The sequence below is a fragment of the Peromyscus californicus genome, unplaced genomic scaffold (genome assembly GCF_007827085.1).
Source record: "Peromyscus californicus insignis strain IS unplaced genomic scaffold, ASM782708v3 Scaffold_3__1_contigs__length_106647218, whole genome shotgun sequence".
NCBI classification, from domain to species: Eukaryota; Metazoa; Chordata; class Mammalia; order Rodentia; family Cricetidae; genus Peromyscus; species Peromyscus californicus.
Genome location: NW_026294551.1, coordinates 77929440 through 77942318, shown reverse-complemented (window position 1 = coordinate 77942318; position 12879 = coordinate 77929440).

Sequence of the window (12879 nt, the reverse complement as noted above, 5' to 3'; positions counted from 1 at the left end):
AGTTTATGGTTCCCATAATGCACATGTACAGTATCTATTTCATTTAATTCGCTATTAACACTTCCAGTTTCACTTGCTACAACACAGCTGGATAAAAAGAATTGAAATCAACCATCTATGGTGGAATTGGAATGTGGCTATTAGCGGTTTTATTTGCAAACCCACCCTACACTCACCTACCCTGTGTCATGCCGTAAATTCCATCCAGCACACAATTATTAAATACAGCTTCATGATACACACAGTTGACATGGTTTCCCAGGAAGCCTACCCCTTACTCTGGTTTTGCTGTACTCCAGTAGTGCATACAACATTCTTATTAAAAAATACTAAACAATAATTTTTAGTTTCTATATTTTTAAGAGAAGGGGCTGAGATAGGGTTTTCTGTAGCCCAGGCTACCTCAAACATTTTGTGTAGCTGTGGATGACCGTGAGCTTCTGATTCTCTTATCTTCTCTCCCCTGTGCTGAGTTTACAGGCATGTACAGGCAAGGTTTGTGCAGTGCTTGGGAATGTGCTTCTAGCTTTGCACATGCTTCTCAAGCGCTCCACCAACTAAGCTGCTTCCCCAGTTCAAAAGTAGTTGAAAAGTTAATTTCAATATTCCTATATCTTCAAATCAAGATTTAAATATTACACTTTTAAAACTCAAGTGCAGAAGTTAGCAACTTTTTCTCGTACTGGATTTTAAGGTGCTGGGACCCCATTATCATCAAAATGTTTTAAGTCCCACAAGAGTTAGCTCCAGTAAAAGAAAGTTGCCTATCTGGGGTACTCTACAAGGACCCAAGATGGAAACCCATATGGATATTTCTGAGGCATATACTTCTACTATCACATCAGGTATGCTTCTGTCTTTATAACAGATTCAAATTTCTACATCTCTAGGAATGTAGGCTTTCTCCACTCAGCCCTCAGGCTGCAAATGGCAAAAAGAAAGAAAGGCAGAAAGGGGGAAAAAAGAAAGGAAGGAAGAAGAAAGGAAAGGAAAAGAAAAGGAAGGAAGACGAAAGGAAAGGAAACAAAAGGAAAAGAAAAGAAAAGAAAAGAAAAGAAAAGAAAAGAAAAGAAAAGAAAAGAAAAAGCCAGTCCATGTCACCCCACTGTCACCTCTCAATTCAGGGTCCTGACTTGTCTGCTTCTGGCTATTTGACCTCTTAGTTCAGTTTTTCCAGAGGAAGAGAGAGTTCTTCTGCCTGACCCTCCTTCACTCAAGTTCACCCCCATTTTAACTAACATTTTAGACCTATGTGGTGGTATAAACGTGAAATGTTCCTCACAGGCTCACGTGTTTGAAGACTGGGTCCCCAGCTGGTAGTGCTGCTGTTTGGAGAGGTTATAGAACTTTTAAGAGATGGAGTCTTGCTGGAGGAAGTAAGTCACTGGGGGTGGGCTTTCAGGGTTTAAAGCCTGGCTCACTTCCTGTTCTTTCTCTCTGCTTCCTGTGTGTGGATGAAAATGTGAACAGCCTCCAGCCTGCATCTGTTCTTGCTTTCCTTCCTTCCGGCCTGTTGGCATGTCTTCCCCACCATTATGGATTCTTTCCCTGTGACCTTGTAAGCTACAATATACTTCTTCCCTACCTTGTTTCTTTCAGGGGCTATTTTATCGCAGCGACAGAATAGTAAGTAATCCAGGCTTACCTCCCACAGACGTGTTTGTCTTAATGAAGACACTGGATCAAAAGTCTCATTTTCTATCTTAAAAAAAAAAAAGGCATCTAACACCTTGTGATACACCTCTAAATGATGATTCTACGTGCTTTTTTACAAATTAAAGCTGGAATAACAGGTGTAGAGTGATGACTCAGCAGTTAAGAGCACTGGCTGCTCTTCTAGAAGACCCACCTTCAATTTCCAACATTCCTATGATAGCTCACAACCGTCTGTAACTTTGGTCCCAGGAGATACAGCACCCTCTTCTGGCTTCTACAGGTACTGCAGCCTGTGGTGCGCAGACAAATACTCATACACATGAAGTAAATACAATCTTAAGAAAATTTTAAAAACTGGAACAATGTGGTGTTTATTTATAAGGCTTGCATCTCAAACAGGTTTAAAATCCTCTTGTTTTTCTCCTATTGACTCATTACCAAATCTTTTAAGCAGGTATTGTCTATTGGCTTCTTCTGTCAGAATAGACATGTTGATGAAATCACATCAATATTCATACAGAGCAAATCATTTCCCCTATGTGACTGATGATTCCCATTTGAATCTAGTTTTATTTTGTACAGACTGATAAAGGGCTTCTGCTACTGTTTAACTGCGTATGCAGAGTTACAATTGTCAACACACACACACACACAATCCTATTGCTTACCACTAATTCTGGAAAGGTCCCAGAAATATCATTTTTGGGACTCTTCCCCTATGTTGGCAGCACAAATGTTCTGTGCATCTTTAAATGTATAGCTGAGTGCCCAGGGCTGTTTCAGCTTCTCTTTTTATTAGGACATAGCCTTTCACTTCCAATAAGTTTTCTTTCCTTGGCAGGAAGGAGAGACTAAGAGTGTAGAGTAGGGGGTAAAATGGGGTGGGACCCAAACCCCATTTTGAAATGGATGAGAGTTGGATACTCCCAAAATTCCAACAAGATTACACACATAAAGAAATCTCATCTGGTAAATATTACATTCTGTTTTTGTCTCCACTTTAGTTTTTACACGACTTGACAGTTTATGGTATTGTGCCACATTTCAGAGCTAAGGTTTACAAACATCTGGCTGTGGGCAGCATTCCATTCTGCATGGCCCCCAGTATCTCTGGGATAAAGTGTTTGCAACATACCAACTGAGTGGCGAACATGAGCTTTCCTAGAGAACAATGGGGTACACAAGGCATACTAAGCTTCTCTGGGCTCCTCTGGGGGACCCTGGGCATTGAGCAATTAACCCACTGGCTTCTGCCAGATGAATCTTGGAGTGCTAGGGATCACTGGATTCTCTGGCTGAGTGGCCAGTTGGTTGGCAGGATCCTTATATTCTTGGAGAAATGAAGATTTTTCCCAAAGTAATTGTCAGAGCCATGGAGTAATGCCAATGCCTCATTCACTTCCATGACTTGCACTTCCATCTTACTGGAGTTTTCATCCATCTAAGAATAAGGACGTCTTCTCTTTCGTAGAGTGTTCATGAAAGAATGGATAACAAAACCACTCACATCAAAGCAAGCTGAGCAATACCCACACTTACTAAGAGCTGCCGGAATCTATGTATATTTCATCATTATTATTTCTGTGTCATAGTCAATAAGAAGAGGAGAATTATTTTAGCATGGTCAGGCTTTTGTGTTAAATTTCAAAAATTAATATATCACATATCTGTACTTTATCTCGCCTTTATTTTTTTTTGTTTAAATACCATGATGTGATATTAGTATTTTGTTTGAAGCAAAAATAGCATCAGTATTTGAAGACTTTATTTGGACAGCTATTTAGTTTTTATTTTTAAGACAGGGTCTCATGACCTTGAACTTCGGACACTCCTGTGACCACCTCCCAAATGGGAGGACTATGGTGTGTGCTACCATACCTATCTTAGGTAGTGCTGAGTTTGGGGACTCAAAGCCTGGTACATGCTCTCTAACCAATTGAGTTCCATCCTCAGTCACAGACTGCTCTGTAAAACTTCTCACTCTTAAGAAACAAATAGGAGTTCTAGCACTCCTAGAAGACACCCCAAAGAGTTCTTATCTTTGCCTGGAGAAGATGCCTGACTAAATCTTCAGCACTCCCAAAGTTATTCATCTATGGTAGGGGAAGAAAAGAGGGCCATAGACTATTGGGTGTATCTGTTTAGTCCTTGCACCTGTTTGCAGATGTGTGTGTGTGTGTGTGTGTGTGTGTGTGTGTGTGTGTGTGTGTGTATGTGTGTGTGTGTGTGTGTGTATACATACACAAATTCATTTTGCTAAACAGAGGACCAATAGCTTCCATCATATCTTCGAAGTTAGTCATTAAACATAAAAGGTTAATATCTATTTATGTCAAAGAGAGTAAAGATAGCCAGAATATGGAAGAGGTCTATATGGAATTATGAAGGCATCAGGGCTCCTGTCTAGTATGCCCTTTTCTCAACTCAATATTGGCCTTAATCTTCCAGCCACTATGTATACAAATGCAATCTTTCTTCACTTCCCTGTGAAAATGTAACCTGGGATTTATGGTTCACCTGGAGAAGGAACACAACAGAACGCAGCCAGAAAACTACCAGGTGGAGAATGGACTGTATGATTTCTGTGACAACTGACCTGGGCTGGTGTCAGCATGCTGCTGGGTACAGGGCCGGCACATGGGAGATGAGACACCTGGGCTGATGGGTAAAGAGGAGAGGGTCAAATTCTCGTTCTGTTCCTTGAATAAGGAGGAAGCCTGGGCATGCCTGTCGAAAGCCTTAGGAGCTTCATTTATAAAATACTCACAACTGCACTGATTTTATCATAGGTTAATCATCAGGATTAAAAGAGGAAACAGAGAAGACAAGTGAATAGTATGACTTCTGGTACACAGTAGGAGCTAAATAAATTCTACCTACTTTTGGTTCTCTCACTGACTCCTTTGTCTGTGATGTTTCCATTTTCTAGATAGGAAGGTTGATAGCAGGAGGATGAAAGAATGAGTCTGCAGTCACTTGGCCTACAGGCTCCAGAATCTTACCAACAAAAAACATTTCTCTAATGTCATAGGCAGCTTATTGGTCTAAGGAAGGCTGACTTCAAGAGCACATAAGAACCACAGCTGTATATTGATAGTAATATATATACACAGATACATATGCATAAATACACACACAGCTACTCTCAGTCTCATTGCTAGTGTACACAGATGAAGCTAAGTAAAAAATATCAAGGTGATATGATTTATTGAAGAAGAGACAGACAGAAGTGTATATGTGCATATGCACTGTGCACATGTGTGCATGCATGTGCATACATGTGCACATGCGTGTGAGTGTGTGTGTGTGTGTGTGTGTGTGTGTGCGTGTGTGTGTGTTTGTGTGTATGTGTATAACTCATTCTAGAATCTGAATAGCTTACTAGTAACATAGCCACCACAGCTGTTAAAGACTTGACTGGGGCATTTCTAGAACTCAAGCAATTAGTGCCCTCCAGAAAATGTTGATCCTCTACATAACTCAAACAACACCCCCAGTGAGGAGACCACTGCTGCTAAATCTGATAACTGGGAGAATATTAGGGGAGACCTGGCCCTAGTGAGCACAGTGGAGACACAGGTAGAGACTACTTGTAGAAAATGAATGGCACACCCCACTGCAGTCATATGTTCCCATTGATGAATCCTTCAGACTCTTGCACAGTAGGTCCTGGTTCCAGTTTCACTGCCATGAAATATCATCTGTGGATGATGGTGTTTCCAACTTATCTCAATGTCCCTCTTATAGAAGAGCTTTTTCTGCCTTCTTCCATTATTTTGTCCTGAAGCCTGAAGCTTCCACACTGAAGAAAGAAGAAAACAGTACAGCTGGTGATATTCTCAGTCCACGTGTCTTCCTTTCTCATTACCCCCCAAAGGAGCTATTTACACTCTCAAGAGAAGAGTGAAGGTGATGAGGGATCCCTGAAAGGAGCCCCCTTAAGCCAACACTAAGGCCAAGGATACAGCTCAACAAATATTAAGATCTCAGGAGATAGAATGAGGTCAAATCTGGGGACCAGCCTGTAATGAGTTTCAAGTCCAACCAATCTCTAAATGTCCAGACTGTGTTATCTTGAATGTTCCATTTAGTTTTTTTATCTTAAATTCTTTCCTTAAAAATAAGCATCCCAACAAAACACCAAGTACCATGAAGACTTGAGCACTCACTGGGTAGGTAAAGAGCCTGGGAAGGAAGAAACACAGTGCCTGACACGATCTGAGTGATTTCCTCTTCCTTCTGTCATTTTGGTGTCTTGCATCCTATCTCCATTTCCTGGCAATAAACAGGAAGACTCTAATCTCATTCCAAATGTTTTCTTCCTGCATTGCACATTCTGGCCAAGACCTATTTTCCAAGCTTGTCTTTGAAAGTTTCCTATCTGTAAACTGTCAACACAGGCCTGTGCAACATTAACCAAGATCTGCCTTCGTGCAAGAACAAAGTCTAGGTCAGATCCAAAGAGATGACCTTTTCCACTGAGGATGCCAAAGGGCTCTGCGTCTCCCATAAAACCCAGCCATCCATCCCTAGAAAAGACACAGTCAACACACTTAGATCACTTTTATTCTCATGTTGTTAGAATTTATCATTTCTTTTAATAACTCCCTTCCTTCTTTGAGTCCTGAACACAAGTCTCTATCAGCTTCTTAAATTTTTTTAAAGTTTTAAGTTATATTTATTATTTTTTCCTGTGGTTTTTGTAGGTGTGTGTGTGTGTGTGTGTGTGTGTGTGTGTGTGTGCACTCCTGCATAGGTGCATGTATGTATGCATGTGATCACATGTGCACATACAAGACAGCATGCAGGAGTCAGGTTTCTGTTTTCACTACATGAACACTGAAAATGGCACAGGTCTTCAGGATTGGTGGCAAGCACCTTTACCTACTGAGCATCTTGCTAACCCTTTGGACACAATTTTTTAATTAATAGAAAATTCCATGTTTCTAGCAAATAATTTCTGATATTCAAAAATATTAATCCAAGACTACCATTCTCATTAAGAGTGGTAATATCTGGTGTGGAATATGTTGTTTATAAAAATCAATCACTTCATCACCACGAGTAAAGTTAAAATTGGTATTCTAAGGTAGGGGCTCCCAGGTAATATGGAAGAATCTAGATTGACTGCACCTATCCCAACACCATTGCTGTCCAAGCTACTTTCTCTATTGCTTTGATCATTGCATTGGCCACTTGTACAATGGCACAATATCTATTTTCCAGAATCTTCCCAGTCTTTTACCTGAGGTGTAGACAAAGTACTTCTTTCAAACACAAACCAAATAGCAGGCCACACCTGTTTAAAATCACTCAATGAATTCCCATCACTAAATGGAAAAGGCTAAAATCTGTAATGAGATTTGAAAGAACTTTCTAGTGCTTCTCTATTCCCTAGCCTACTCAGCTTCCACATAACTTTTTTTTTTTCTATCAGGGATGTGCCTCTCTCCTGTTATTTAGTAATACTGAGACATCATGCAGAACACAGACACAGGACAGATTCTGTTAGAAGTTTTCCTTTTTCTCTTACTAGTTTGCCGTATTAATTTTCTATATAGTACGTAGTGCTTATTTTACTTTGTAATTGCTGTATATAATAACTGGTGTAATTATTTTATTAATCTTTCACTAAACTATGAGCAAGAAAGATCCTTAATAAGTTTTCTCATCACTCATCTCTAAGTCTGTTCAGGTCCAGAGACATAGGATGGTATTGTGACAACATCTGTTGATAACCAGTTCTAAGCAGTTCAGCAGCAAACTCCTAAGTGTTACGACAAACAAGATAGGCAGCAGTATCCTTGCTATACTAATACAGAGAGACAGAGGTTAAATAAGCTGTCTCGATGCTCCACAGCTAATAAATTAAATATTTGGGGATTTGGTTTTCAAGTCCATGATCTGAACCACTGCAGCTAAGCATTTCTCTGGTCATCATAGGTATTTAAGTCATGGTAAACATCCCATGAGTAGTTGTTAATTCCTCAATGAATAATGATCAGGAAGCAACTAAAATGACTCACTGAAAGGGATAAGATCCTAGAATTTGTTCTGGACTGAAGAGGAGACCACTAAAATGGCAATTCCAACAGTAAGAGTGGGACCATCCTATAGTGCGATGTGGTTGTGGATATCAAAGCAGCCCCAAGAGCTGTGCTCCTTGGCCTGGAAGCTGTTTGGAAACACTCACCAGCAGCATCCCTGTTCCTGACTAAGCAAGAACAAGTTTAAATATAGATGAGTGCTGTGAAACTGCAGCTGCCAAGGCTGTAACAGGTGAGGGTGTGCTTTGTGTGTGTGTCTAGGTAAGCACATTACAAAGCCTTTGAAAGTTGAGCCTGAGCCACAACTTCCCTTGAGTGTTTATCCCCAAGAGCTTTTAATGTGATGCTGGGGACCACTGTCATTTACTGAAGGATTTGTCTGTTTGCTATGAATGTCAAGAGACTGAGAACTTGCCTATTTACCATGAATGTCAAGAGACTGACATTCATAAAGATGAACAAATACCTTTTACCTACAGACGCTGTGCCTCTGAGGAGGTCATTTGGGGCTGATGGCAAGTGAACAGCATAGAAGAAGAAACTCTTGGGGAAGTCTTTCATCCCAGAACAAGAGGGAAAACGGCAAAATAGGGATTTTGTGAGTGCAAATATTCCTGAAAGGATTTAACATTTGGAGAGTTACTTGCTCAACACTTAGTCAACAAGATGGACAGGGAACATTTACACAGACTAGAGCAGATCATAGGTCATCAAGGGGGATAAACAAGGAGGAATAGGGCCTCTGTTCGTGGAGGGCTGATAATTTACTGTGGAAGGCCAAACACTCACCTTGACCAATCTTTCCAAAGCAACTAACATATCAGGGGAAACACAGTGTGTAAGATGCCTGGAACAGAGTATAAAGGACAGTGGCCCAATTGCAGTGGGACCTCTGTTGACATTCACAGGTCAAGGGTGCACTGTTGGATAAGAACACAAGTTGATTCTTCACAAGCATTCACAGATGGGCTAAGTACTAACACAAGCAGCCTTGGTGCTAGAAATCCAGAGGAGAGGACAACTGTAGAGGGAGGGGTGACTCTCAGAACAGAGGGGGAGTGTCAGTGATGGGGCTAATGCTGGTGGGAGGGGAGTGAAGTAGAGAGGCTATGGTTATGGTCACATGGGCAATCAAGAATAATGCTAGGATCTATCTTAGGGCAAACATCCCTAATACTTTCCAATCTGCCCAGACAATCTTCCAAATTACAAAATAGATACCGTATTTTACTATATGTGTATGCTATGTTTTAATCTTAACGTCTATGTTTTATTCTTTAATTTATCATTTGTTTATGTGTGTGCTCAGATATAATCTTTAGGAGCCACCCACCTTATTTTTGAGACAATAGCTCTTGTTGGGACTACAGGTTGCTATTTCTAGGCTAGGCTGTCTATATCAGCAAATCCAAGGGATCCTCCTGTTCCCATCTATCCAGGGTAGAGATTACAAGTGTGGGCCACCATGTCTGCCTTTTTATGTTTGTGGTATGGGTGGAATTCAGGTCCTCCTGTTTATGCAGCAAGTACTTTCCTGTCTCAGACATCTCTCTAGTACCCTTGGTCTCTATACTTTAAAAGTAATGACTGGAACTTTAAGTGGCTTAGGGCATGACGTGGAGCCAAAAACATACCCTGAAGGAAAAGTTCAATGAACATTTGATGAGTAAATTGGAATGAACAAATGAATACATGTGTTTCTCCATGTGTGAGAGAAAGATTGGAATAGAACAAAGATGGGCCGGGAATAGAAAGTCTGCAATAGAATTCTGATGCACAGGTGGGGTATGAAATGAAAAACAGAAGTCAAGACCAAAAGGCACATGAGCAAATGGAGAAGATGCTGCCATTAGGCATAGTATTAAGAACTTCAGTCATGACTGCCATCATGACCACTGTCATACCCAACCTGGCTTACCCAACCCCCACCATGTGCCCTAATTCGTCCTATACCTTTTTGTATTGCAAGGTAGGTGGCATTTTTTTTTATTAATGAAACTTGGCATAGAAAAACACTTGTAGATCAGATTAAAATCTAGCTCCTTGGATTGAAAGAACTCTATTCTTTTTAATACAGTCATTTCCTGTGAGCTATTAATGAGAAACATCTGCCACATGAAGTGCACTTAGTTCTTTAGTAGTGCAGTTGTGGTCCTGGACATAGAGTCTACTCATCTTCCAACTCATTACTATCTACATCTGGTATAGACTTTTGTTTGTTTATTTGTGTGTGGGGGGGATAAAATTTTGGGCCTCCGTTGTAACATTCTGAGCTACAAAATGTCAATGATTCATTTCAGTCCTAATCAGTAAATACTAGATAACTTTATAATTGCAAGAGTAATTATAGTTATACCAAGTCCCTGTCTTTAGGAATCTCATACTCTACAGGAGTATGAGCAGAGAAATGGATCAAAATGCAATATAAGTAAGAATGTCAGAATATGGCACACCTATCATAGAATGAGATCAAGACATGGGGTAGCCTTGACAGTGAGGATAGTGATTACTTGAAGCGACCAGAGAAGGACTGTCCCCCAGTGGCTGCCTGAGTGGTGAGATGAGCTAAGGGTGAGCACATCTGAGAAAAAGTGTTTTCTCCCAAGAAGAACAGATGTGAAGACCCTGATTTGAGAATAAAGCACAATGGGTTAATAGTCAGTAAGTCTCTAGAGTGATTTGATCTGAGAGGAGGTAGGCGTTGTGAACAATTAGGAAATAAACCAGAGAGGTCTTTTTAGATTGTGGTAAGACTCTTTTTGGATGCATGATAATTTGCTCAACTTCTGCATATGAAGAGAATGATACTTCCACTTCCTTATGGCCTATAGATTTTAAGGTCATAATAGAAGCAAGGAGGCCAGGGAAGTGGCCATTGTTTCTGCCCAGGCACCAGATGGTGGTGGCATGGATTGAGATGGTAATGGACTGAGTGGCATGGACTGAGATGATAAAAGTAGATCACGGAAAATGGCAAAGTCTAGGACCACATTTTAGCACAGAGGTGATGAGGCTTATAGACGGAATGGCTGTGAGGCTAGAGAGGGAGAGAGGAATTGGGGTGGATCATAACATGAGTTAAGGACCATCTCAAAAATACTTTCTGACATTGTTCACGACTCTTAATTTTAAGTATGTTAAATAATTTAATAGGAAGTACATTTTAGAATGAATAGTTTAGCCCTGGTTTTAAGTGTATTAAAACAATGGCTCCTAATGAGTGACACTGATAATCTTTGTAATGAATTTACCATTTTTAGTTACTATTGTGTGTGTGTGTGTGTGTATTATTTATGTGAGCAAGCATGCCTCAACATGCCTACAGAGATCAGAAGACAACTGTATTGAATCCATTCTCTCTTTCTACATTTCTAAGGGCTCCAGGGCTCAAACACAATTCACCAGGACTGAGCAGCAAACTATCTCACCAGGCTCTCCTAGGATTTTAAATACAGTTCTTCAGGTGGGTTCTGTATTGTCATGCTGGATTATGGGTTGAGGAAGATTAGAAGTTCTACTTATCTAGAATATCAACATGTTGGCATACAAAAAGAAGAATTGTCATAGAACTTTCCAGTTAATAAGATGCTGGATCCTTGATTTCCAACACACAAAGACAAGGAAGAAAATGTAGTTCTCTCTCTCTCTCTCTCTCTCTCTCTCTCTCTCTCTCTCTCTCTCTCTCTCTCACACACACACACACACACAGCAGTTAAGGGTCAGGAGGCTTAAGCAGGCTCTAAGCTATGCCTTCTAAAACCATGGTTTCAATTTCTCCAAACTCAAGACTGAAGCAAATCAAAAGTCAAATTACAAAATATGAACTGTAATACAGGAAAGTTAACGTCTACAAATACTGTAACTAAATCTATTCAAAACAAAGCTTTGGTAATTGGCAGCTGGCACTGAAGGCATCAGAAGATGCCTTCTCAGAGATTCCCACCAACCAATGTGCTAGTTAAAAAATTATATACAATACACTCATGTGTAAACTCGTTACTGAGACGCGTGAGAACACCCAGTAGGGCAGAATTCTTGGTTCCTCCCCCAAAAAAGCTGGGCAGCTCTGAGGAGCTGAAGTGGTTTCCCAAGAGATTGGGACATATGGAGAATTCCTTCAGTCTTAGCCCACACTCTGACCCTCCCACATGGTAGCACAGGGTGAAGTCAGATTCCCTGAAGTGGTTCTGGAAGGACCCAAAAGGAACCAAAGCTTTGCCTCTCCTTCCTTCCTCTTCCATGGTTCTGAAACAGTTTGCATGCAAATTGGGGAGATCAGGTCCAAGGCAAACCACCTTATTCACTATGGTAGCAAATAATCCTTGCTAAGTATAAGGCAAGAGGTATGTGTACAGATGGAGGGTATGGCTTTGTTATGAGATTATTACTTTGCCTTCTCAAGAGCAGAGAGAGGAAGCTGAATGAAACTCTCCATTCCTCCCTTTCTCTTATCTATGTCTTTGTGGGTGCTCCATCCTTCATTAAATATGACTACAGTTGGTCATCCCCAGCTTGTCTGTATATTCACATTGAATGAATTTAGTCATAAATCCCAGCTCTGCTCTCTTTTAGTCATAGAAAACAAATGTCCCCTCACCAAAGTCTCAATCATTGTTTGAAGTCAACCCTGAATTAATGGAACAAAATCTGCCTGAAGAAATAAAAACAAGCCTTTGGGAACTAATATGATGCAACTCAAGAATATACAAAATCTTTATTCTTATTTGTTTGAGTTTTAAAGGCAGAACAACACAATTTATCTCTAATAATATTTTATTGTGGTATTATCTATAAATAATCAAATGTTAAGGGACTTGATATTTTATGTATATGTGTATGTGGTTGTATGCGTTTATGTGTGTGTATGTGTGGTTGTGTGAGTATATGTGCTCTACATATACACAGGATCCTAAGAAGAGTCTCTTATTGAGAAAAATGTGTGTGTGTGCATGTGTGTGTCTGCATGTGTATGTATGTGTCTGTGTATGCCATGACAGAACCAAGAACCACCTCTTGAAAGACAGTGGTATTGGATATAAAGTTGAGTGAAAGCCATTGATACACAATACTTCAGATACCTAAGATTTAATGACCCTTTTTTTCTGAATTTTTCTACTATTACCACAAAGAAAAATAATGATTTTAGTATTTTTAGGCCCCAAAGTATTTCTTGTCC